Raw genomic sequence first — 25,173 nt, forward strand, 5'->3', positions numbered from 1 at the left:
ATAGTGTCTCCATCAGAGACAACGGATGCCATGGCGTTATATGCCTTTCTACCAAGCAGATACAAAATCCAGAAACTTCTACGTGCCTCACCTGGAGACATGAGCAGGAGCTCTGTAAGTCCTTCCTTATCATAAGCCACAGTTCTCACCAGCTGCTCCCAGGTATCTTAGAGATAAGTTGAGTTTTGGAATCACCTTAGAAATACCCTATATTGGAGCTGGAAGAAGTTTGCATTAATTACTTACGTGCTGCGTAACAAATTCCTCCAAACTACAGCAGATTTAAATGATGAGCATGGATTATCAGTTTCTGTGGGTCAGAACCAGAGCTGGGTTCTCTAGCTCAGAGCCTCCCACAGCCTACACTGGAGGTGGAGCCTGAGGCTGTGGCCTCCGCTGATGACCTGGCTGAGGTGGATCCTCCCCCAGATGCACACAAGCCGTTATCAGAAGGGCCATTCTTATGGGTACTTGGGCTGCAGGTGTTGCCTGAGCTCAGCGGCCATTGCCTGGAGCTCTCTCCCAGTTTCTCGCCACGTGGGCGGCTCCTCCACAGGAAGGCTCAGTCCAAGGCAGCTTTCTCCTTCCAGGGCGAGTGAATGAGCGCACCTAAGATGAAGGCCTGGGCTTTCCTAACCAGGTCTTGGATGTGACCTCCCTTCACTTCTACCTATTCCATTCACTAGAAATAAGCTGCTAGGCCCAGCCACACTCAAGACAAAGGCACTACGTAAGGTACGAATTCCAGGAGGCAAGGATCCCTGGGGCCCAATTTTAAGACTACATATCATAGGGTCTAAGTGGTTATAATAAGAATCATGAATACTTAAAGAGCACTTATTATGCTCTGAGAACTGTTTTGAGTGCTTTCTACATAAAATTTTATTTCATCCTCACTGTATTGCAGAGGGTTGGTTCTGAAAACCCCATTTTATAGATGTAAAAACTGAGACTTTAAGAGATTCTGTAATTATCTGCAAACCCCCGACCCTAACCCAGGTGATGCTTGGCCTCACTGCGAGCATCGGCTGGAAGTCAAGCATCCCTCCAGCCCAGGCTTGACCACGAAGGTGATCACACTGTTGTACCTATGGTCAATCCACATTCCTTTTCTGAAATACTTAAGTATCCTTGGCTGACGGGGAGAGAAAACAGGCCCATCCCAGACATCAGAGTAATGGACTGGTTTTAAGTTCTCCTGGGGGCTTAATAAAAGGTGGTAGTTTGGTAACGTTTCTGCGATAGGCCCTTCTGTTAATACTTATCTGGCTAATGCATCTTCCAAATGGCCTGGTGCAGCTTTCAGGACATTAAGGAGACTTCATGATGTTGTTCTACATATGGTATTTCTGCACTGGAGGTTTTTTTCCCTTCCTTTCCACTTGTATAAATTATTTTACGATGAAGGTGGTGATGCCGAGGGAATAGGGGCTGGAGGAAGGGTTAGGATTTCACAGGACCCAGCCCGAGGCATTTTTTTGAGCCCAGAGGGAGTCCGGCCCCACATTCTTGAACGCAGGGGGAACAGGAGGACTGGAAGCTTAGTGGAATGGCAGGGCCTGTGGCTGACAAACTCCAGCTGTGCTGAGTACAATCACATCCTGGCCTGGCAGACGTCTGCTCTCTCAAAATGACACAGACTATTAGCAGGCTCACCCCAAAAGGATACACCCAGAGAGGATGCATGGAATTCCTGCTGGTACACAGAAATCCCAAGACCCAAGTCGATTTCCCTGCCCTTATCAGACCAGCCAAGATAACTGGCATGAGACTAAAATCTGAACACAAGGAAGAAATTCCGTCCCACAAATACCAGGCACCAGATCCAGGCCCAACGCTTGAAGAATTGATTCATTCCACAGAGCGGAATGCCTCTCCTATGCCAGGTGTAGCGCTAGGAGCTCCAAACACAGGCCGAATAAAATACGGTCAGTGCTGTAAGGGAACCCCCAGCCTAATGGGAAATGCGGATGACATCTAAACCAACTGCAAACGCACAGAGCGATGAGTGCATAGACTGAGAGCAGTCAGGTGGGGCTGAAGCATGGGGGAGGGTCACAGCATCAGGCAGTCAGGAGGGTGGAGAAGACTGAGGGAGGGTCGAGTTTGAGCTGCATGGTATTGGAAGCCAGGCAGGGAAGGTGGACACACAAGAGCACACGTGGAAGATTCTCCCTAGGATACAAACCCTGGTGCAGAACTGCAGGCCATAGGGTACAAATACTTTAATTTCACTAACTATTTCTATCTGAATTTCCTAAAGTACTGCAACATATTTTCTACAACTGTGCACCAGGATCTTAATTTTTTCCCATATTCTCACCCAGCAATTACTATTTTCCAATTTACTAAAGTTAGTCAAGGGGGGTATACAGTGGTGCTTCATCTTATTTTGCTTTATCTTAATTTGCAATTCTGTGTTTTCTTGTTTGACCACTTTTCTAGAAATGCATTGGCCTTTGGATTTCTCTTGTGAATTGTCTGTGCATATCCTTTGCCCATTTTTCTATTTTTTCTTTTCTTTTCTTTTTCTTTTTCCTTTTCTTTTTTTCTTTTCTTTTCTTTTTTTTTTTTTTACTGATTTACAAGAATTACTTGAACACTTGAACAGTTTTCGCAATAGTCTTTTGCCAGTTTTAGACTTGGCCAAAGTCTTCTCCCATGAGGTTTTAAATGGTGCATTTTGATAAACACAGTTCTTCTTTTGTTTCTGATATAAATTTATTCATTTTCCCTTTATGGCTTATACTTTTCAGGTCTTATTTAAGAAATAATTTATGATTCCAAAGTAAAAAAATTGACATATTTTTATTATTTTTTTTAATCTTAATTTTTACCTTTGGGTCTTTAAACACCTGTTCCATTAGAGTTTCTTTTCCTGGAAAGAATGAAGTAAGGACTCATCTTTACTTTTCTTGGCACATGAAGTTACTATTCTTAAGGTGATTTATGAAATAATTTGTTTCTTCAATGATTTGTGATGCTGGCTCTACCCTTTATCTGTTGGAAGAAAATTCTTCATAGGTATTCTGCCTTTTTGCACATCTTGTGAGCAGACTGTTAAACAATCTTTTCGAGGATGTTTGTCGAACAAATAGCAGTAGAAATGGAATCTCTTTGGAGAACCTTGGGCAGGTTTCTTTACTGCCCAGTTCAGTGAAAAATAACATCTCCCTCTGGGACAAAGTTCTGGCAGACTTACTGCCCAATACTAAAAAAGGGGGCCAGTTTTTAAACTAAGGTCTTCTTTCCCGTCAGTGAATCCACTGTGCATGCAGACATCACGTGGATCTCTTCAAGGTGTCCTGCAGGAATTGAGACTTGGGGAACAGATGCTCCTGATAACCATGTGAGCAATGAACTGTTCTCCATCTCTGATCCAGGGTTCTTGTGTTTTCTGCCAGTTACCAAGGAATCGTGGCAGGCTACCTTAACTCACAAATAGTGTAATACCTCAAGCTCTTGACAGTTTGTGACAATACCGAGTTCTCATATATAATTGGAACTTTATATTTATTAGTACATTTATCTTTTTTAAACTCCACTACCAACTATTTTAATTACCTGCTGACAAAGCAACTCTGATCTCTGACAATATTGGCTTAATTATTTCTTAGCATTAATTTTCTCACTTTTTTTTTTTAAATTAATTTGTTAAGTTGCCCTAAAATGTTGTTGGAGTTGTGATTGGAATTATTATGAATGTATGGATTCATTTAGGGAGAAGTGAAACCTTTAGAATATCCTGCATTTATAAATATGAATTATATGTCATTTCCATAGGTTTAAATTCTCTCCCATAAATTCTTTAATAAAATAATTGCTATTTTGTTTTTCTTATTACATATGGTATCTTATTTTCTACTATGACATCTTAGTGGTTTTTTTAAGGGCTTTTTTTTTTTTTTTTTTTTTTTTTAGTTGTAGATGGACATAATACCTTTTTTTAAATTTTTTTATTTTTATGTGGTGCTGAGGATCGAACCCAGTGCCTCATACAGGCTAGGTGAGGGCTGTACCCACTGAGCCACCACCCCAGCCCCAACATCTCATTGTTAATGGAGACAGAGAAGAATTTTATAACTTTTTACATGTTGATCTTGTACATGGCAAAGTTGTTTTCCTTTAGGAACTTTCTGACTACTGTAAATCATGGGGGGAACGTTTTTCTTTTCACTATTTTCCTCTTCTTTTTTGTTAACAATAACCTGCAGAATGACATAGCACAGCAGTTTTGATAGCAGCTCTGCTTGTTTTATCTTGATTTAGAACCAGATTGCTGTTCAGTATGGTGGTTTTTTTCTAGATATTTAGTGTGTAACCTTTGTCACATTAAAAATATTAGCATCTATTCATTTTTATAAAAGCATCTTTTAAAAATTAAAATGAGTGTGACTTTGGATGTTATTTCAGCTTTGATTGATATGATGGTTTACCCCTCTATCATTAATATGCTGAATCACAGAAATAGATGTCATTTGCCCTTCTGGAACAAATCTTACTTAATCATGATGTCTTTTAAAAAATCTACCATTATATTCAGTTGTCTAATCATGCAATCAGGAGTTTTGCATCCACCTGGACCATGGTACAGATTTGGTATTTCCATTGAATGAAATGGTGAGCCACCAAAGTCTTCTGAGTGGAGAGATGAATGGATTAACACTTTTAGGAGGCTTGTGCACAAGGATGGAAGGAAGGAGAAAAGTTAATTGATTAGCCTGTTAACTTTGCAAATCCACATATGATATTGTTTAGGAGCAGGGCGGCAGTGAAGAGGAAGAGGAGGCTGGATACCAAGTGTATTTCGGAGATTGGGCCGAAAGGATGTTCTCCTAGGTTGGGTATTGCATACGAAAGGAAAAAGGGAGTCTGATTTTGACTGGAGCAAGTGAAAGAGCTGAGTTGCCATTAGGTAAAATGAGACAGGATGCAGGTGTCCTGAGTTGTAGGTAAAGGGTGTAGGTTGGTAGTTGCAGTGAGGACAGACGGTGGGACCTGGAGAGGATGTTGGGTAGCTAATGAACTTACTGCAATGACTTACTCAGTGGTAGGGCTTATCCAGAAGCACTGCCTGAAACCTTGCTGCAGGAAGAGCCTGATGAGGGACTGACTGCCATCCATGTCCCCTTCATCACTGTGTGCTAGACGTAGCCGTGTTTCACATCTGTCACTATCACAGCTGCTATCAGCTCTGTACAACTTCTGTACCCAAACACAACCGTGTAATCGCCATTGCTAGTAAAATCTGCTCAGACCTCCTAGCCTCCAGCCTCACTAGTGTATACAGTTTCTGGAATGAGTTCTTTCCTCCAGTTGCTCAGCTGTCGATCCAACACTCCAGCATGTGCATCTGATTGGGAGGATTACATGCTTGTGCCATGCCACAGAGGAAGCTGGGCAGTGAGCTCTCAGACTTCTTGCCAGATGTGGTGGCACACCTCTAATCTCAGGGACTCGGGAGACTGAGGCAGGAGGATTGAATGTTCAGGTCAGCCTCAGCAATTTAGCAAGGCCCTACGCAAATTAGTGAAACCCTGTCTCAAAATAAAAAATAAAAAGGACTGGGGATGTGACTAAGTGCCATTGGGTTAAATCCCCAGTACCAAAAAAAAAAAAAACCAGAACTCATAAAGTCTTCTACTTACTTACAACCTACTGCAAGGGTGCTCAAAAGTATCTGGGCAGCCACAAAACTAAATATGATCTATATTTATTGTTATTATAAATATCTAATGAGACTTCTTTGTTTACCTTTGCTTTCAAAATTTTGTCACTTCCTTCTCTTATTTTTAGATTCTTTTGTTCAAATAATGTTTGCTTTTTTCAGACTCAGCCACAATTTGCATGTAATCCCTGAATTTCCCATTTTTATTGCTGAATCTTATTCCATTATACCACTCTTGTTTTTTTTTTTCTGTTTGTGGACATTTGGGTCTTAGTAACATTGGGGCAATTGTCTGTAAAACTGCTTTGAACATTTTCATGGACATGCTTTTTTAAAATTTTTTTTGTGGACATGCTTTTATTTCTTGTAAATAAATATTTGTAAGTGACTTGGCTCCACCATTTAATAGATGTGAGTTCAGGTTATCAGAAATGGCAACCTTGGGCTGGGGTTGCTTCTCAGTTTTAGTGCACTCACCTAGCATGCCTGAGGCCCTGGGTTCGATCCTCAGCAACATATAAAAATAAAATGAAAGTATTGTGTCCACCTACAATGAAAAAAAATTTAAAAATAAATTAAATAAGGGTATTGTGTCCCTCTACAACTCATTTTTTTTTTAAAAATGGCAACCTGTTTTCAAGCTAGCCATGACATTGGTACTCTCACAAATCATGTATTTGTCCCAGTTGCTGTGCATTCTCATAACACATGATATTTCCAAGATCCAATTCTAGGTCTCTCTCAATCCACAGCATACCTATCTGATGTTCTTTCCTGCTCTTTAGCTAATCTAATCTCCCATTCCTCAGGTCCTATTTTGTCAACGAGAGGCAGTTTCTAGTAATGCTTAGTCCTAGCCTGTCCTCCGTTCCCTGGACTTTCCATTTTCCCTGTTGACAGCAAGAAACTTTGGAGAAGGTGATGGCTTATCTTCCTTCCAGGGGTGACATTTTTTTTTTGTGAGCCTTCCCAGTCTATGTTCTTTCCTGGTTTTCTTTTCCATCTGTCACTTGACACCATGCAATTGATTCCATTTCTTTAACTGCCTCGGAAAACAGCTTGTACTTTTTTTTCCTGAAAGTCTTTAAATAAAATAAAACTCCATTTTGCTAACAAATTGAGAAGAGAAGTAGGAGGGAATGCAACATTCATTGAACAACTACTACGAGCCATTTCCTTGCAGAACCAACGTCTTTCTGCTGCAATTTTTCTGAGAGACATTTTTACCTAGGTTCCACTTTTTCCACACCTCTGTATTAGTTAGAGTTCTTCAGGAAAACAGAACCAGTATAGAAAAGGAGATTCGTTGTGGGAACAGGCTCATATGATTATCGAGGCCTGGAAGTCCCACAGTTTGCTGTCTCAAACCTGGACAAGGATGGGGAGATGTTGGTCTAAGTCCTGGGGTCTAAAGATCCAAGAAGCTGGGCTCCAATGTCCATGAACTGAAGAGAGTCATCCTGGCTCAAGCAGAGCTCGGGATTCACCTTCCCCTGCCTTTTTATTCAGCATGGGTCTTGAAGGATGACGCCCTTCCACACTGGTGAGATCACCTTTACTCAGTCCACTGGGTCCATGAAAGGACTCATGCTGGAGTAACAGTCCTGCCGGTTTCGGAGTCTTATATCGTTGGGTTGGGGGTTGGTTTTTGCCTCGCTCTGGTGTCCCCTCTCCCCCTCACCATGGGCCAGCCATTTTCACCTCAGTGCCTCATACTGCCTGTTTGTAAATTTGGAGGATGATTGTCACGAAGTCCTGTTGTATCAAATACCTTAGGATACTGGGTGCCCAAGGTAAGGTGTGCAGTCAACCCAGAGATGAAAAGAAAGGTGCAAACCCAAGGTGTCACCTGAGGCAAGGCAGAGTACACTGGGCCCCTCTACCCAGGGCGGTGACCCAGGTGCAGGCTGTGGGCATTGTCTGGGAGACCTGCCAGGCCACTGCCCATCTGCTCCCCTCCAAGGTCTGGGAACCCTACACATAAAAACTGCCGCTCAGCCCTGCTTCTCTCCAGCCTCAGGACCCACCCCCATGGCTCTGCAAAATCAGTGACTGATGGCATCTCCAATGGGCAGAAAGCATCAGGAGGAAAGCCCTGGACCCCTGAGCTCCTGTGACCAATTAGGACATGAATCTCCCAGGAATGGAGACCGTTGCCCAGGAGGGCTGTACACTGTACTTTTGGTGCACAGGAAGTGAGCTGCCTGGGCCATCTGGGATGTATTTTCTAGAAAATCTTGAAAACTGCAGCTCCAGTCAGGGGTAAACTGGATTTTATTACGTGGTGCCTGGCCTGAGGCACAGAGAGTCAGTCGCTCTCATGACACAGCCATGTTGCTGTGGAATGGTCCTGGCGGCTATCTTGGGAGAGATGCCTCTCCTCAGAAAAGATAAGCAAAGACATCTGCAAGTTTGAGGTCCGGCCTCCTCCTGTGCTCCTGCCCTGCTCAGGTGAGGGGATGGTGTTGGAATGCCTCCCTCCCTGCCTCCCATCACCTAGCCATTGGTCCAGGTAAGAGTTGGTTCAAGTTAGACATTCCAAACCCTCACGAGGGGCCACTGAGCAAAGGGCTGTCACCTGCTGAACTGGAGTAAAGGCTCAGCACACCCTCTCAGCTGGGTTCCGTCACCCCTTCTTGTTCCTGACTGATAAGGAAACTTAAGTTTTAGGAGGCTGAATGTATGATCAAGAATCACACAGTTAGGAAAGGAGAAACTTGAGATGCAAATCCAGTCTCATCATCCAGCATCAGTCTTAAATTCCACCCTCAAACCCTGAGACTCCTGGTCATTCCTCCACATCCTCTCATCAGACTAAGTTCTACCCATCTGAGATGATGCTTCACGGCCTAGCTCTACTTGGTTCTCACAATGACCCTGGAAGGTCACCAGAGTCAGGATTATGCTCATTGCAAAGATGGTAAAAACAAGTTGGTGAAGCTCAGTTAGCAGCTCAGTCTCCCTTGGTCAATCTGGAGCCAATCAAACTTGCCTGTCTTAGACTATTTCCTCTCCTTGATTGTGTCAGGCAAATGGAGTCCCTCACTCACCAGGGTGAAGCTCCAGCTGCTTTTCTAGGTATTAACGCTCGGTTAAAACTTCTCCTCCCCAGGCTTGTTGACAAAATCTGGAGCATGCTGTCTATCAGGACTTCCTTTTGTGCTTAGGCCCATATGTCCTGTAGGTGAGGTTGAAATGGTTTCAGGCTTCAGGGGGGTGAGGTGCCTCTGGGTCCATGGAGCAGACCCCCAAGGGCAGTGGACGTGCAATCAGGGCATCTGAGCTGGAAGCCAGCATGTGTCTTCTCTCACAATCTGGTCCTAAATGCTTCACCATACCACCTGTGGGCAGCACCTCCACCCGGGATTACTTCTCCAAGGATCTGCATGCCTGTGGTCAAACTGCTGCTACTTGGGTGAAGTTGGAGATGGCACTCATCCCCTCAGAGTGACCACAAACCCTACAGAAGCTTCCAGTCTCCTGAATAGGTACCCCTTCCCACCTGGAAAGAAAAGCACCCACTGTGTGCTATTCCCTGGGTTTGGAGCATTATGTGGTATGTGTTACTTTCGAAGACAAAGATGACAAAGATACAATTTCCTATTTACAGGGACTGAAATGGCCACAGAGAAGGTTTAAGCAACTTGCTCAAGGTCATGTGCATGGCTTATGAGGGGCCCAGAAGGACTTTGAACTCAGGGTTGTGATACCGGCGTCCACAAGAACTCCCCTGGTCTTCAGCTGGTCACTGAAATGATTTCACTTCCTGTCTGTTTTACTCAGTTATTTTGCTGCTGTGACCAAAAGACCTGGCAAGAACAAATTAGAGAAAGAAAAGTTTATTTGGGGGCTCACAATTTCAGAGATCTTAGTCCATAGACAACCAAGTCCATTCCTTGGGATTCAAGGGATGCAGGAAATCATGATGGAAGGGTGTGGTCAAGGAAAGAAGCTCAAGACATTACACCAGGAAGCAAAGAGAGACTTCACTTGCCAGATACCAAATAGGCAAGTACCCAGGGACTCACTTCCTCTAGCCACACCCTACCTGCCTTTGGTTACAACTCAGTTCATCTCCATCAGGGAGATTAATGCACTGATTAGGTTAAGGCTGTCATATCCCAATCATTTCACCTCTAAACTTTCTTGCACTGTCACACATGAGCTTTTGGGGGACACCACATATCTAAACCATAACTCTGTTCCATCAACAACAGAGGCAGGGGAGGATCCCAGGAGCCATCTCTTTAACTCTCGGAATGCAGCTTTGGGAAAACATGAGATGTCGTTGTTGAGTCCAGCCCTCCTATCCTGAACACAGGGGAGCTGAAGCCCAGGGATGGGGAAGGATCGGTCAATGTCACAGTTCAAGTTGACTCTGCCAAACATTCTCCAAGAGCCCCTTACAGCTGAGGCCTCTGTGAGGCCACAGGTGGCAGGAAGCCTGTGCCCTACCCCTGGAGGCTCTGGGAGCGGCACATTCACAGAGGGGCAGGTGGCACAGAGCCCAGGCACAAGGCACAAGGGTCCTCTTCCTCAGTGGATGCTGTGCCAGGGCCATTTTGTCGGCCCCCCTGGCCCATGAGCTCTCCTCTTGCAGATGCACTTGGGAGCCCCTGGGCTTGACTGCCTTTCTTCCAGCCTTCCTTACTCCTCTGTTTATATGCCATAAAGAGAGAAGTGGTTTCAGACATCCCAGGGGAGCTGATTATTGCAAGAGGCATCTGACTTCAAAAGCTTCAACTCCACCACCTCTGACGGTGGCCCTCCCACGGCAAAGCCAGCTCAAACCCCAGACTCTTCCTCTGCAGTCCCAGGCGAGCTGGACTCAGACAAGCAGGAGCTTGGAGCTCTGGAACAAAGCACTGTGTGGACATCTGAGTGTCTTGGGAGCCCTGGTGTCACATTCCTCCCCTGCCGAATACCACCCAGGACTCGTGGAAAAAGCACTGGAAGCCCCAAGCAACTTTCCGTCCTCATTTCCAGTAGGTTCCTTCCCACCACACTGGTCAGCTCAGTGGGCTGGTCTTGGCCCATTGTAAGTCTCTGGAGAAAAATGGAGAAGATCAATCAAAAGCACTGTGAGCCATGATCACTCTGAAAGAGTGGGGATGTGCATGCATGTGAGTGCAGATGTGACACCTCGAAAGTGGCTGGAGTTGACCCAAGACACTTGGTGCACAGGAGCACGGTTAGAATGCAAGAGACGCCATCGTCTCTGAGGGTCAGAGTCAACCAATTACATCTTCACTGCTCTCCTACCCTGTGCCATGTGGTTAGAGGTTGGAAACAATGGTGAGCAAATCAACGGTGTACCTGCTAGTGGGGAGGGTGACAATGACCACCTTAGTGAATACACAATCACAACCTGAGAAAAGACTAGGAAGGAAGATCCAGGCTAATGGGAGATAAACAACAGGGAGAAGCAGAACTGTTCTAGAGAAGAGAGGAATTCTATGAGAGAGCTACTGCTGTGTGAGAAGCTGAAGGGTGAGCAGAAGGTACTTAGGGAAAGCGGAAAAGGAGAGGAAGAACTGTCTTGACAGAGAGCACAGCTGGTGCCAAGGGAATGAGAAGCATGGCATCTTTGATGAGGGAGTAAGCATGGGGCAAGCTGAGTATGGAGAGGTGGGTGGAGGACGCTGTGGTCCAGGTTGGTCTCACATCCTTTTTCATTGGAGCAGTGGGGAGCTATCAAGTGTGAAGCAGGGATGACATCTTCGGATTGTGCCTCAGGAAGGTCATTGTGTTAGCTTTATCAGGGGTGCAAGGTGGGGACAGGCAGATGAGGAAAGACCACATTGAGTTGGGAGGACTTTGCCTTGGTGAGGAGCGGTGGTGAGAGAGAGGGAGAGAAATGGGTGCCGTGAGGAGATGTTTAAGAATCAAATCAGCACGACAATTGGTTTTGGGAGAAGGGGAGGAAACAGGAGGCATCCAGGCCAAAGGGACTGCAGTGACATTAATGAGAATAGGAAACTAGCTGCAGAGCACCTGGTCTGTCCTAAATAGAGGCTGGAGATGACAGAGGGACCAATGTACTCATCCAGCTGAGGAAGAGATGACAGTAGAGACATAGCCAAGTAAGGACCAGGGCAGGAGGCGGAGGCAGAGTGACACTAAGCCTGGGCCATCCTGGTCCACCTCCCTCCTCCACCCCATCCTGGCCCTGCTAGGTGATGAGCAGATGGTGCGTTCTCTGGCCTTAGGATGGTCAGTGTCATGCTCCCCAACCCCAGAAGTCCCTTCCCACATCTCCTGTGGGCCATTCCTACAGGGTTTCTCCCACTCCCCACCTGCCCCCACCACAGCTCCTGCAGTTGGATGAATGGCAGCTGACTATGTTGACCATCTTCTCCCAACAACTCCCTGAGGAAAGTCCTAGGCATGTATCTTCTCTGCAGATGGGGAACCTTGACTTAACTCACCCAAGGTCATAGCACTAGCTGGAGGCGGTAGAAATTGGACCTGGGTGTGTCTGAGCCAAAGGCCATGCATGCTTCACTGCTAATCCCTACCCACTTTCCCCTGCTGGTTCCTCAGCCCAACATCCAGGCTAGGCCTCAGTTAGAGATCTGAGACTGTTCCCTTGTCCCCTCTTTCCTCAGGCCTCTACCCTGTATCTGAGGTCCTTGGCACCTCTTGTTGTCCACAGCAGCATAGTGGTGGTGTCCTGCATGAGAAATACCTGGTATGCAGCAGGACCCAGCGTGGACTATTGGCTCTAAGTCACTCAGAAATCATAACAAAATGTCATCCTAACTTATTCCCTTCTTGCTCCACTATCCCATAGCAGTTCTGGACATCAAGGGCCTCAGATGGAGTGGTAGGTGCCCGCATACAACACAAAACTTCCTTTTCATCTCAACAATTCCCAAGGTAATGGTGCTTCTGGCATCCCTGAGGTGGGTCCCGGACAATCCCATTCCTAGAATCCCCCCCAGTTTATAATCCATGAGGACATCACCCTGTAGCCCAGATGTCTAACTATCTGAAGTCCTGGTGGTGGTGATACGACCATGGACTTGAGGTGCCAATTTGGACCCAGTACTTCTCTCTGGATGCAGAGTCCTGGCTGGGGAAATAATGATTTGGATTACGGAAACATTTGCCTAGAAAATGACATGAATGAATAAATAAACAAATAAATAACATCACTTTCAAATAAATCATGATGGCTACAAACACTACCTGCACACATTCAGAACTTTTTGACAGATTCCTTACTCTCTCTGAACAATAATCCAGTGGAAGTTCCACAAGGGTAGAGACTGATCTACTCTGGTTGAAAGTTCTGTCCCCAGAGACCAGGCCAGTGCCCAAACCTGAGGTAACTGCACATTAAATATGCATGGATGCATCTGGTCCCTAGGGTTACTGTAACAAAGAGCCACAAACTGAGTGGCTTTGGTCAGCTGGGATTTATTGTCTCATGATTCTGGAGGCTGGAAGTCCAGAAGTCAGCAGGGCCATGATCCCTCCAAAAATGGTAGGGGAACATCTTCTTGCCTCCTCTAGCTTGGTGATGGCTTCTAATTCTTGTTGTTGCCTGGCTCCCACATGCATTGTTCAAATCTCTGTCTCCACCATCACATGACCACCTTCTCCCTGTACCTCTGTCTTCTTTCTCATAATCATACTGATCATACTGGATTATGACCCATTGTTACGACCTCATCTGACCCTAATGACATCTTCAAAGAACCTTCTTACAAATAAGGGCACACTCACAGGCACTGGAGGTTGAGATTCCAAGATATCTTTGGGGGAGACATGATTTCATCCATAACACTGACTAAGCATCTAAAATGCTGTAGAATATTCCATTCCCAACTTCTATTTCCAAGGATCCATGATAAAAAGGGATCATTGTCATTTTTAGGCATAGCCAGCATTCTCCTTTCCAGAGCCAATACAGCCTGGTGGCGGTGATGGTGGAGGGAGGAGGAGAATCTCCTATTTCTAGATCTCTATGGCTGAAAGGAACTTGGGGACCATCTGGTCCTTCATGTTTCAGAAGAGGATACTGAGCCAGGGAAGGGAAAGAACTGGTACTTGGTCTCAGAGGAAGAACACAGGATCTGCCCACTTCCGGTTCCATTTATATTCCTCCTGGATTCCAGAAAGTTCCTAAAGGAGGCTGACGAGGAACTTGTATCTTCGCCCAAGTTGGAGCAATGAATCATGCTGTGTCCATGGGGAGCTGTGAAGGAGACAGTAGAATGTAATTGTTCAAATTAGACAATTCTTGGGCTTCAGCAGTGTCCTTTCATGGGTGACTCATTGAGCCATCCATTCACTGGTTGGCCTTCTTGTGTTTGTGACTGATAGGGGACACAGGGATGAGAAGCTGGGAGGATAAGACAGGAGACAGCTCACCTTAAGGAGGGGCTCCAGACCCACACTGGGGCCCTAAGCTGGGTCTTGTCTGGCTGTGCTGGATGGGCCCACCAGGGATTTATTAGCCTGATGACTGCATCAGTTTCCTGTCATAAAACTTACCCTGAGCTTCAAGCAACACAATGATTAGTTCACGATCCTGTAGGTCAGAAGTCTCGCTAGCTTGGTTGGTTCTCTGTTCTAGGTCTCTTATGTCAAAATCCAAGTCTGTGACCCAGGGCTGGCCCTGGATCTTATCTGGAGGCTCAGGGGAGCTTCTGCTTCCAGGATCACTCAGATTGCTGGCAGAATTCAGATCTTTGGGGCTGCAGGGTTGAGCTCCTTCCTTGTTTTCTTGCTGGCTACTGGGCAGGAACCTCTCTCAGTCCTTTAAGGCCAGTTGGGTACCTCATTACACAGTCCCCTTTATCCTCAAAGTCAGAAAATGGCACAGTGAGTCCTCACTCTGAATCTCTGTGGTTCCTCTTTCTGTCTAAACTCCTCCATTTTATCTCAGGAAAAGTTCTCTGCCCTTAAGGGCTTGTTGATTAGATCAGGCCCTACTAGATCATTCAGGAGAGTTTCCCTATTTTAAGGTCCATCTACAATGTTCCTTTTGTTGTGTAACAAAACTTATTCATAAGTGCCAGGGATTGGGCATGGGTGTCTTTGGAGACTTGTTCTGCCACACAGTGGCCCTGTGTCCCCTCAGAGCCCACTCTCCCTCATGGAAGAGGGGTTTCCTGGCTGGAAGTGTGGCTGAGTGTGGGTACATCATGGTCTCCCTCTCAGGTCTGTCCTCAACCCTGTGCCTCTAGATGTGGGGTATGGGGATGTGGGGGGAATGGGCATAAAAACTGCAAGTGAAAATAAAACTGCACCAACTGTTTTCACAAAAATTTTCTTAATCTATGACACAAGAGTGTTTTGCAACATCTCCAATGTAGAGAATGTAGAGAAGGGGACAGTTCTCCTGGTGCACAAAATGTCCAATGGCTTCGGTGTGCAGGGACTCAAAAGGTGGTATAGCCCAATGTGGCACCTCAATACCAGTGTATTTTCCTGGTTGCACAGGTGCTGGGCAGTCATATTGTCAGTGCCAAGGGCAGGAGGTGGTGTTGAATTCTGGGGGTGCAATGAAGACTGTCCCCTTGGCAGCTGTAATGAGTCCTGCTGAGGCCTTTGTGGATCTCCTGAGATAAAGCATCCCTTGGAAGGAGATCTTACTGGAGGTCTGGACAAAGATGAAGCTAATGTGGTCATCATAGACCGGTGGAGAGGACTATTGGTTTTGCTTTCTGTGTATGCACGCTCAAGTATGAGTGCCTGCATAGTCATGTGAGTATAGATTTACATAACCCCTGTGATCAAGATGCAAAACAGTTCATTAGCCTCACCCCCAAATTTCTCATGCTGCTCCCTTGGAGTGAAACCTTCCCCAAACTCATAATCCCATGCAACCCCTGATCTGCCACCATCCAAGTTTGTTTCGGAATATCATAGAAATGGGGGAAGACCATGTATAGCTGTAGGAGGTGGTTTTTTCACTCAGCGTAAGACCTTTGGGGTTCAATCACATTGCATGTGCAGCAATAGCTCCTTCTGTGTAATTGCCCAGTAGAAGTTTAGCATTGGAATGTTGGTTCATTCACTTGCTTATTGAGGGACATTGAGGCTGTTTCCAGAGTAACCTGTTTCCAGATTGGGCAAATCGAGCTGCTATTTGTGTGAACATTTTTTTTTTTCTTTTGAGTAGACACCTAGGCATGGGACTGCTGGGTTGTATGGTTCATGTATGTTGAACTTTATAAGAAGTTGCAAAGTTGTTTTTTTCAGTGGGCAGTTACTTTCTGCATTCTCTCCAGCAATGCTTGAGAGTTCCAGGAGCTCCATACAATCACCAGCAAATATATATATATATATATATATATATATATATATATATATATTTATATTAAATATAAATATATATATATATATATATTTATATTTATAATAAATATAAATATATATATATATATATTTTGCCACTCTAATAGATTCTAATAGTATCTTATTGTGGTTTTATTTTATTTTGTATTTCATGAACTTATGTGCCACCTGTGTGTCTTCTCCAGGGAAGTATCAGTTCAATTCTTTTTGTCTACTTTTTTTTGGTATGTGTGTGTGTGGTCCTTTTGTTGACTTTTGAGGGTTGTTTATATATTCTGGATTCAAGTCTTATATTACAGATGTTGTTTCCAAACATTTTTTCCCTGTCTATAATATGTCTTTTCATTTTTTTTTTACTGGTGTTTTTCACGGAGAAAAAGTCATCAGTTTTGATGAACCTTAGTTTATCAAAGTTTTCTTTTATAAATTATGTCTTTGATTGTCATATTTAAGAACTGTTTGCTTCACTTAAGGTCATGAAAGTTTACTCATTTATTCTAAAAGTTTTATCATGTTACATTTTCATTTAGATCTACGATCCATTTTGTATAAAGTGTGAGTTTTTTGTTTGTTTATATTTGCAGTGAATGTCCGATTATTCCAAGTTGTTATTTGTTGAAAAGATAATTCTATCTTCACTGAATTTGCCAAAAATTATTTGTCCATATTTACCCATGTACTTCTGAGTTATCTGTTTTGTTTCACTGATCTAAGTCTCTGTTCCTTAACCTGGACCCCATAGCCTTGACTACTATAGTCTATAATAAATCTTAAAATCAGGTAGTGTGAGTCCTTCAAATTCATTTTTTCCTCCAACTTTGCTATGGGTATTCTAGTTAGAATCATTTTGTCCATCTACAGAAAATTCTTCTGGGAGTTATATTATAAGAACACAACACCTACCACATAATCTGGGGGCAACTGGCCTCTTAACTATGTTAAGTTGCTCAGCCCAAGAACATGGTTTGTCTCTGCATTTATTTGGGTACATTTCTTCCATTACTGTCTTGGAGTTTGCTTCACACAGGTCCATCATATGTTTTCTTACACTTAGAGCTAAGTATTTCTTTTTGGAAAACTTTTGCAAATGGCATTGACTTTTAAACTTCTACTTTCTAGTTATGTCTTGCTAGTTTATAAAAATATGATTTATTTTTTCTCATGTTGACCTTTTACCTTGCAACCTTGCTAAACTTGACTTTTAGTTCTAGGAAGACTGTATATGGATTCTTTGGGATTTTCTATGGCCATGCTGTCTGCAGTCAGAGACGGTTCTATTTCATTCCTATATAATTTGTATGTCTTCTATTTATTTTTCTTACCCTATTTCACTAGGACGTCAGCATTGGTGAAAATAGACAATTTTGACTTGTTATCTATCATCAGGAGAAAGGAGTCAATCTTTCACTATTATATTTGATGTTAGCTGTGGAATATTTTATTGCCATCTTTAATAAAGTTATTAAGTTCTATTTATACATTAGAAAAAATTTTCATCATGAATGTATGTGAAATTGCCAAATTCTTTTCCTCTACCAATTTATATAATTGTGTGACTCTTTTTCTTTCATCTGTTAATAGGACAGCTTGTTGATTGATTTTCAAATATTGAACCAGCCTTGCATTTCTAAGATAAATCCCAACTTATAGCAATGTATAAAAATTCTTTTTATTTGATTTACTTACATTTTGTTGGATGTATTTTTGTGTTCATGAGAGATATTTGCTGATAGCTTTCATGTATCGTTTTTGCACAGTTTTGATTTCAGGATAATAATGATCTTATAAAATGAGTTTCAAAGTCTCTATTTTGTGAAAGATGTTATATAGGATTGGTGTTATTTTTTGAAATGTTTGGTAGAGTGTGGAACATTCTTGACTCAGAGATGGGTCATTGAAGCATTGGACTCAGGGGCCTGGGGATGGGAGGGTGGGGGAGATGGGGGTGAAAGAGATGGGTTGGAGTATGTTGGAGAAGGGTTTCAACTGTCACCCTGAGAGATGGAGATCCTTTTAGGATGGTGATTCAGGGAAATGTCCATCGAGAACCACACTGGAATAGGAACTGGAATAGGAACATGGGTTTTGAAAATATGTAAATATTTAAATACAAGTAGACACACCCCCACCTGTTCAAGGCCCTCAGCATCAATGCCCATCTTACCTGCATGCTCAAGAACTCTGGAGTCCTCCTTGGAGTGGAGGATCCCACCATAATCTAGTGATAAAAGAGAATGTCTGGTCCAACAGGCCCCGTAGACTGTGCCGATTCTACTATGCTGGTTGATTGGTGCCTCCGTATCCTGGTCCTGAAAGATCGGTCTCTCCCCAAGGAAGAAGTTTAGAGAGCACTCTTTGACAACTGTGAGGAAAATTCAAGGACTGTGGTCAGAGAGTGCCCTTGTGATTGAGCTTCCTGCCGCCCAACCCCTTCCTCTGATTGACGTAGGCACCAGACTTCAGACCTTGAAGAACTCTCCTCGTTTGGGCTTAAGAACAAAATCATAGAATTTCTGTTTATAATGAGGGAGGGAGGAGAGGTAGTTCTTTGGACCTTGTGCCTCCCCTTAAAGCAAAATAAACATCTGTCAAGGAGGAACAAGACAGATTCCTTGTGATCCGATGCTCCTGGTTCTACAGCAATTTATCAAAGGCCCTCTCATCAATTAGAGAAATATTTTAAAAAGCATCACAGCTCCCACCAGAGTCTCATGCATAATGCAGAACAATGGCTCCAAAAGGAGTGTGGCTGCCCACAACCAGGGCTGGCTTTTGAAGGGAAACCTCCCTATTGTTCCTTTTATCCCAGACCCAGGAACAAACCCCAGACCCCTCAAAAATTGTGTTTAGTCTTGGATGTAGAAACCTTGCACCTGAAGTGTACAAACTTCCTCCACCTCCCTTTGGGCCCCTTGTGGAGATCATTTTTCAGGTCTTTGAAACCAGGTGTCCATGTGGGTTCCAGGCAGCAGGAAGTGACCCTTCATACCTATGCCACATTCTGCTTTATTGGAGCTCTAACGCTGAGTGGTTCGAAGAAGTTTATGCATAAAGGAAAAAAAGAAAAAGAAAAAAAAATCAAGCAAGTGATCAAATGATACCGTGGAGAAACCTCTTTTTTCAGTTCATGTGCCATATCCCACAGGTTGTGATATCACCCCTAGTAGGCAGATGAGGAGACTGAAGCAGGAAGGTGGAGAGACTTGCTTAGGATCACACAGCAAACTCACTGTGAATAATGTTTGTATCTCAACCACTAGACACTGGGTATAAACCTGTTTTAATTTTGGTTCTGTTGTTCTATTTGTATAGCAGAGAGACTGATAAACAGGAAATTGATCATTTCACAGTATTTTTTTTTCATTGACACTTGGTTTGAATAATAAAGTTTTATTTAATATTGTCAGATACCTATGCTAACTACAGTTATCACATTGCTTCTATTATCAAAACCACTCCGTGCCTGGATCTTCTTTCATCCATTGGTACAGGTGATCTCATTCCTGAGTTGCACTGAGAGCTCATAGGATCCGAGAACCCAGCATAGCCTACCTCGGGGCACTTTAACCACAGGGAGGGTGCAGAACACAGCTCCACACAGTAAAGATGATTCCTTGGATTCCACTGGAAGGTATTCTTCCTCTTGAACCCAGTTCCCAACTGCTCTTGCAATACAGTACACAGAAGGGGCTCTGAGAGGGACAGGAGGACCCTGCAGAGATGGGTGGATAGGCCTCCTCAGCTCTCTGCTGTTGGAATGCAGCGGGACAAGAGAACTGCACCTGCGGAACCTGGATCGCTTCACACTGGTTTCTGCGCAGTTCCAAAGGAGTTTGTGGTAAGGAGGGCTGGAGGCACTGAGCCAGTCCAGATGGGAAAGGCCAGGAGAGGCTGTGGCAATGGAAGGAAGGGACAGGAGCTGCACAAGGCCTGTGCAGGCCTCCTGCTGGGCCCAGGCAGAAAGGCTGGTCCTCCCTAGCACCTTGCCAGCCCCAGCCTGGCATCTAGACCACAAGGCAGGAGAAGGGCCCCCAGCATCACCTCCATACAGCAGCCGACCGAGATGCCCCAGTGGGAGAGGAGAGGGCCCAGGCAGAGCCCTCCTTTCACAGTGGAGGCTCGGTCATGCTGCCGCTCTGTGAGGCCGTCCTCCCATCTCTCCAGTCATCTCTGAGCCACAGACTCTAGCACTTAACTTACTATCACCTGATAAACTTTGGTTGAACTGATAAATGAGTGAGTAAGGAGTGTCTGAATCCTTTGCTGTTACTCATAATGACCGGTCTGTGGGTGGAGAGTGCGCCTCATTGTCTGGGCACACTGCACCCCTGCCCGTGGTCTGCAGCCCATGCCAGAATGGGGGCTCCTCCCCCAAATTCAGTCAGACCATGCGGGGGTCACGGGTCGAGGAAAGACCCCTGCCTCACCAGCAGCCTGCACTTTCTTATCGCATTCCACCGTTGGGACAGGTGTGAACGGTGAGACTGCTCCTTGCCTGAGCTGGATCTCTTCCTCCCCTCTACAAAACAAGAAGGCTGCCCCACAGGGTCCCAGGGCCAACCTAGCACTTTAAGCAAAAATGAAGAGCGGGTGGGTGTGGCGGTGGCCTTTGGTGCCTTCGCACAGCAATCCCACCAGAATTTCCCAGGGCTCTGGGGGGATGAGAGGCGTGTATGCTGAGCTTCGGGGAGGAGATGTGAGCAAGCCCCAGTGAGCACCCCTGCTCAGGACCTGAAACACGTGTCAGAGACCGGAGGGGGCCACCGTCAAGGCTTCGCGAGCCCCTCCCCTGACGGTGAAGGCAGCGACCTTCCAGGTGACGTAAGACCTGCCCCCCCACGCAGGCCCCGCCTCCGCTCTGGGGACCCAGAAGAGTAGGACACAGTGAGGTGCCTGCTTGTCTTCCTCCTTTTTTAAAGACATTTTGCAGGATGAGGTTACAAGCTATTACAAAACTCAGTGAACGCTGTGGCTGTTCTCTTTAGAACAACACACAGGGACGGACGTTTGCGTCTGGGGTAAAGGAGGGTGATGGAGCCTCTGAAGTCCATTTCTGAGCACAGGAGCTCAAGCAGAGCCTCTTACTCTAAACCTGGAGTTAAGAGATCTGAGAGAGAGTCCCACACAGTGGAGCTCCTGCTGCGTGGGACAGCTGCTCTCCTAACTGCCAATCGGAAGCACGCAGGGGCCTAGAGAGGGCGCGGGGTGGGGACTACCATTCTCCAGGAACTGGGTTCTCAGACCTTCAGAAGCAGCTTCTTCTCCTCCACGTTCTAATTTGACCTTGTTCTGGTGGAGGGACCTCTGCCAGATGGAGACTGAAGAGGCTTTCTTGTTTGAAGATGACAAGAGTTTAGTTTCTAAGTCTTTTCTCCCAGCTCTGTTTAAATGGGGGAATTATGGGAGTTGGGGTCTTCTTTGGCAATGGAGGCTCTACTGATGGAGTCTCCCTGAAGTCTTTCTAAAATAGACCTTACAGAGAGCTAGAGTGGGGTTGTGGGCAAAATTTCAAGAGCTGAATCACAGACACCTGTGACTTGCCTCAAACTCTCCTGGCCAGGATGGAGGCCAGACTCCCCCAGCCCGGGCAGACAGCTGAGGTGCACCCCTCTACCCCCTTCCTCAGCCCTACCTGCTTCCGCCCTCTCCCCCTCCACCGGTCTCCTCTTAGTAGCCCCTAGGCCAAGGAGGAAGGGGCCTTTAGCTCAGTAGCTGTTCTGAGGGCCCAGCAATGATGAGACTGGCCCTGGGGAGCAGAGCTTGCCCTGGCCCTTGGGGGGCTCTATCTGGTGGGCTCTTGCACTCAGTGCTCCTTCCACACCGTCCTCACAGTCCCCTGCCCCCCTGCCTGTGGGCTCCTTCCCTGGTTCTGTAGGGGCCACGGTGGCAGAGGTGCATCTGTTGGGTTTACTCTTAATCTTATGGCCACATGACATTCTTTACATGGAAGCCACCCGTCCTGCCCCAAATTGTGACGGATTCATAAGAATGGGCAGCAAACCCCATGGAGCAGAGGCTCTCTACAATCCCAGCCCTCCCTGCTGCCTGCACTTCTCCCGTGACCCTCACCTCCTCCCGCCTAGGGCTCTTTCCTGGGCCTCTCCAGTCCTCAAACCCCTGTCCCCTCAAGATCACGCCATGCCCCCTACTCCAGGAAGCCTTTCCAGACCACCCCAGCCTGAGGGAGCTTCCTCCTCCTTCCCGCAGGTCAGCTGCGTGTCTTCAGGGGAGGGGCATTTGGTGGTAAGCCCAGTGTCACGGCTTCAACAGGACAATGCCCGGGTTAGACACGGTGGCAACCTCTGGACATGAACATTAATATTCCCATTTAACAGACTGGGGATGGAGTCAGTGAAGGTGGGGTGGGTGGGGGGCGCTTAACTGGCTTGGAAAAGGGCCAGTGGCCAACACCGAGCCGCAGCGACTCCACCAGCCTCCTGCTCCCACCCTGTGCTCTTCTTTCCTCCTGACTTATTTACCCCAGGTTGTTTGTGTGGCTTCTGCAGATCTGGGCTCCCCTCCTGAGAACAGAGGCTGCTGCCTCCCTCCGGAGCCAGGAGCCGTGCGCAGAGGGCCTGCTTAGCCGGTGTCTGAAGGATTGAATTAAATCTCACCACACAGTGGTTGGCATTTTCCCCGCACCTAGACTTGCAGTAATGAAATTTCCACCATATGCTGTAAAGGATTGAAATGTTGAAAATGTCACAACCCGGAGGAAACCAGAGCTCTTGAAATTTACAAATAAAACAATGGCTGCTGTTTATGGAGCCTCAGCCATGTGACCCCTGCTGAGCATTTCTCTCTGGCTCTTGACAGTCAGTCACCCAGAACTGGTGGCATATTCTGCTGGCACCAGGATAGCCACCCTGGTGTCCATGTTGGGATTGGTTCTGAAGGCAGGTCCCCCTGTGCACCCCTTGTTAGATATTTGAACACCCACATACCTTTAAGCCGTGTGCTGTTCTGAATGCTCACCCACCTTGTGGCTGAGGGGACCCCGGCTCGGGAGGGAGAAGTGGGTTATTCAACACCACACAGCTGGGCATCGAGGCCTCCCCAGCACAGCCCTCAGCCTCACGGTCTGGCCTTCGCCCTTCCTGTCCCAGCCGGGTCAGGCCTTCGCCCAACTGCAGGACTGTGGTCAGTGTCCCCTCAGGGATTCGTGAGGGACTGGCTCACTCCACAACCCTCACCTCCAGGCCGTGCAGCTAGTACTTCACGAGAAAAATCTCTTGTCAGACGCCAACCCTGCCCTAGGAGAACAGGAGGCACCGGCGCTGCAGGTACAGAAGAGCCCAGGACCTCCTGGAGGCCAGAGCCTGGTGGGGCCGATGGTCCTGCTGTTCACACGGAGGACAAGAAGGATAAGACCAGACCAGAAGCGGATGGCCAGGGCTGATCCGCAGTCACTCATACTTGAGCAACTCCACAGGGACAAACCATGAATTTGAGGGCAAAGACCTGGCTGCTGTTACTGCGTGACACTGGCCAGTTGTCTGTGTGTCCCGGCCTCACCCCACCCCCCATGCACCTCTTATGTCCTCTAGCCTGGATGCACCTAACGCCCCTTCAGTTCACCTACTCTGTGACCGCTGGGGTGGGGTCTGGGGCCTGATGTTCAAACGGGGCGAGTGGATGTGGAGCAGAGTGTCCACTCGCCTCTGTGGTTTCCGCACCTGTCCAACAGAGCCAATGAGCCGTCTTGATGGGACAGCCCACGCACTGTGCTTATAACAGTCAGTCTCGCAGTGCGTGCTCAGTAGCCTCCGTTATGGCTACCAGAAGGCTGGAGTGACGGACCACTCAGGCTCTGAGCCCAGCGGGTGTCACCTCCGTGATACAAATGAGAAATTAAGATCCAGAGGGTTAAAGTAACTTGTTCAAGGTCCCACAGCTAATCCAGGAACTGGGCCCGTCCTCTGTCTCCCTGGTGTCACTGAGTGGCACTTCCCTTTTCCTGTACCCCCACCTACGTTACCAGCTGCTAGAAGTGGGAGAATCTGGACCCTCTGCTCTGCAGCTTGGGGCTTCAGTAGTTGCTTCTTTGCTTGCCAGCTGTGTGATTTTGGGTAGAATAGGCAACCTTCCTGGGCCTTGGTGTCTCCACCAGTAAAATAAGGGAAGATCGCCCTGCCCACGTCTCTTACTGTACTGTTAGGATCATTAGCCACAGTGCTGCATTCACAGTGCCTCGTTGGTGGCCGAGGCTCACAGAAGCAAGGCCTAGTGAGGCTCTGAGTCCATCATGGACCCTGCAGGAAACAGTGGGCCTGCTCAGATGGGTCACTCAGGGGCTAATAAGGGACAGTTTTCAAAGCTGGGGTGGGAGTGGGGAGAGCCCTGGAGACAACGCAGCATGCAGGAGCCAGCCAAGTGGGTGCCACCACCCCGCCCCCAGGGTGGTAAGGCTACCTAGAGGCTTGGGCTGGACAGTGTCAGAGGCTGTCTGGACAGGAGCAGTGACTCCAAAGGGAGGAAGCCGAGGGCCGACAGCCTCACGTCTCTTTCTCCCCTTCCCAGGCCTCCTGCCTGAGCTGCCCAGTGGCCAGGCTCCATGGGAAGCTGGAGAAGGCGCAGTCCACCGGGCAGGTCAAGGGAACCCCGGAAGAAGGAGGAGGCGGGCTGGCGGGTTAGACAAGCGGGAGGTGTGCACGGGCAAGGGGCCTCCCTGAGGACCAGCGGCTCCCTCGCCGGTTCTGCCTCTGCACCCCGGGAGCTGACTAGACAATAACGGGTCCCACACTGGGGAAGCACCATATTCAACCTGTCAGGGGTTTATTGTAAAAGGAGATTTAGTCTCTTTTTTGCAAGTAAAACAATGAAACCTCCATAATTGTTCCAGGAGAAATAAACATGCCAAAATATTTAAGTACTAATAAAACTTAAGAATTATCTCAGCATATTTAAATATAGATGTATTTTTACGGCAGGCAATGAAGGCAATTGCTAGCAGAAAGCATTTCATCCAGGCCATTTAGTACCAAACCACCCACCCCCTGCTTTGAGACTGGGAGGGGGAGGGGTGCAGAGGGGGCGGAGCCTGTGCAACCACTGGAAGAGACTCCCTGGCAGGTGAGCGGGCCACATGCCCTTGCAGAAATGCCATCAGGACACCAGGCAGTGGGCTCATTCTCCTTGCTTACTGGTCTTGTGCTCCCTAGAGCTCCCACAGGAGATGCTGGTAGCATCTCTGT

The sequence above is a fragment of the Sciurus carolinensis genome, chromosome 5, assembly GCF_902686445.1.
Source record: "Sciurus carolinensis chromosome 5, mSciCar1.2, whole genome shotgun sequence".
NCBI lineage: Eukaryota > Metazoa > Chordata > Mammalia > Rodentia > Sciuridae > Sciurus > Sciurus carolinensis.